Below are 2,743 nucleotides of genomic sequence, written 5' to 3'. Positions count from 1 at the left end.
ATGCATAATTTATTTGCCAACTGTGACCAGAGAGAGAACATACCTTACTCACAGCCTAGGACATGCATGGATTTTGATGAGGACTGCATATGCCTGGGATCAATTCAAACACGTCATGACGATGATATAAAACCTGATGAAACAAGCTTGACAAGCAGCAGTTCCGTATTTCCGTGAAAGTATCAAGCACAGATGAAGACGTTTCTATGGTTATCTCGGTTTTATAAATATTAGCCTATAGAGTTGGGCTTAGTACGTGAATAAAAGATGGAATTAAACATGCATAAATTACGGTGTCCTGGAAAACCCATCGTGCTGCAAATACACAAAGCATATTCATCAAAGTGGTAACACACTTTAGAAATGCGGTGCAAATTTAGAAAACGCATACAACTTCAGGAACAAATCCTGTCACAACACAACGGAAGTGCAGTTTCCGGAGGACACGGAAAGGGGTGGACTTCTATGAGATTAGCGTGAAGTCTATTGGAAGTAGTGACAACTGAGTAAAAAGGGTTGTTTTTTTTCCAGTTACCACGGTGTTATCAAGGGTAGGTATGTGATACAGAATGGAAGACTGACCTATTCATGCTCTGCATTCTTGCATATTTATTTATACATAAGGCAGCCTTAAAAAACATGGGATGGAAATCCCATTTAACAAAATATGCACTGTTTTACAGTCAGAGTGAAATAAGTAACATTCTCCTTTTAATATATATATATTTTAAATGTTAAAATTCTTAACTATGTCAGTTAAGCTGCCAAAAATGCCCCTTTTGAAATTTGTATTTCTAATGTCACAAGAACACTTTATTGACCTATCTCTGCCTATTCAGCCTATAGAGGTTTAGCACACCCACTTAAATTGCCTTTCTCAGGCATTTCAGCTCTGAGTACCTTTTGAATGAAGCACAATACAGGGCAGCCAATCATAAAGGAGCTCATTTATCTTACATCCGTCTTAAAGGTGCAGTAGCAACAGGTGCCTGTTGAATTCCAAGCGATATCTATAGAGGTTGGAAATTGGTTGTGTAAAAAAAAAAAAAAAAACAGGCTGAAAACGAGTCGTTTCCGCTCTGTGAATTGGGAGAAAGGGACAGTGTGTGGAAGCCCAACCCCAGTCATATAGGTTTGCTTCTAACAGTACCATTACCATCACCCACTCTGGTGCACTAGTTTGAGTGTATTAGAACTAGTAGCAATGCTGAAGCATTACATGTATCTATAACACATATTCTGACCATGATGAAGTGATAGGTTTGTTAAGGCAAACTGTGTATGCAATACATGTTGCTTAGGTCAATTGCTCCAATTGTACACAACTCTAAAGCTACACAACTGGACATTAGTTAAAGTCTACACAGTGTCAGTCATGTGAAGTACAACTGAAAGTTCCCCTGTTGTATTCTTCCAACAATCAAGTTCTGCGTAAGTGGGGGCAAAATAATATGACCTTCACATCAAAGAACATTTTAAACAAATGGACTGTATGTACATCTTTTTTCTAATGTTACAAATGGAGTCTAAAGTTATATCTCTTGCTCTATAGCACTTGCTCAAACCTTTCCTTTAGATTCCTTTTGTACACACTACAGACTGTGACCTCGAGATGCTTGAATGAATGTTGAACATTCACACTTGTGTATGAGTGCCGATTGTTAGCTAATGCATCATGATGAGCCTATCCTTTTTGAGTTACTTACTGAGATCATTCTCATAGCAAGTTCATTACACCTTGTGTACTCGATGTAGTGCGGTGAGCAGTTTCAATCTTAGTTACAATCTTAGTTATCAAAGACTCACTCCACCGACCAAAGCCTCTTCTCTTAGACAACATGACAAAACCATCGCAGCTTGAGAGCAAAAATCGAGCCTCGTAAGAGGTGTTATGTTCCATAGGCAGATTGACATCTTAATGCGATACACATGAATTTTCTTTGCATACATGTACATTGCACTTGTAATGTTTCTGATATTGCTTCTCTCCTGAATAGCTCAGTCAGTAGAGCATCAGACTTTTAATCTGTGGTCCCTGTTCAAGTGAAAATATTGTTCTTTGCCACTAAAGTGCGCTTGAGAAGTTTCTTGAAATACCTCTAGATCAACCTAAGTCAAGGGACAGGACCCTGTTGCCTTGAGCCTTGCCGATTAAACTGACATTTCACATCCATTTCCCCCAGCTGTGATGCTGTGCATTGGCTGTCATCCCAGGTTAGGCTAGCTAGTTCTGCTGGCAAGCTTGAAATATCAAAATCCTTCCTACTTAAAAAAAAAAAATCACTTCTGAGCCTATCCTTTTTGAGTTAATTACTGAGATCATTCTCACAGCAAGTTCATTAGACCTTGTTCACTCATTGTAGTTCGGTGAGCAATTTCTATATTGGATGAGAGAAGGAGCAGACTTGTTCAAGTCACAGAATCCATTCAAACTTAAACAACAGGAGCTTGTCAGTGGAGGGTATACTTGCTCACACCTTTCTTTTCAATTCCTGTTGCATAAGGGAATAAGGGACAAGGGAAGTGTGAAGGAAATATTGTTGTGTTTCTTTCTCTATCATTGTAAAGCGTGAGAAAGCTTAGCATAAGATTAGAAGAACAGGACGTTCCCTAGAGAACGTCCTTGAAGAAATACACTCCTTCCAAGGAGTTATCTGGTCTCAGCAGAAGCAAACCCTCCCTCGTTCTCTCGAACGCTACGGCTAGTATATAAGGGGAGGGAAATCACCCAAAGGGGAGCGAA

Source organism: Electrophorus electricus, unplaced genomic scaffold (genome assembly GCF_041902795.1).
Source record: "Electrophorus electricus isolate QZ-2024a unplaced genomic scaffold, ASM4190279v1 Scaffold48, whole genome shotgun sequence".
Taxonomy (NCBI): domain Eukaryota; kingdom Metazoa; phylum Chordata; class Actinopteri; order Gymnotiformes; family Gymnotidae; genus Electrophorus; species Electrophorus electricus.
The sequence above is the reverse complement of the archived record's forward strand: the minus strand, read 5'-3'. Positions refer to the sequence as shown.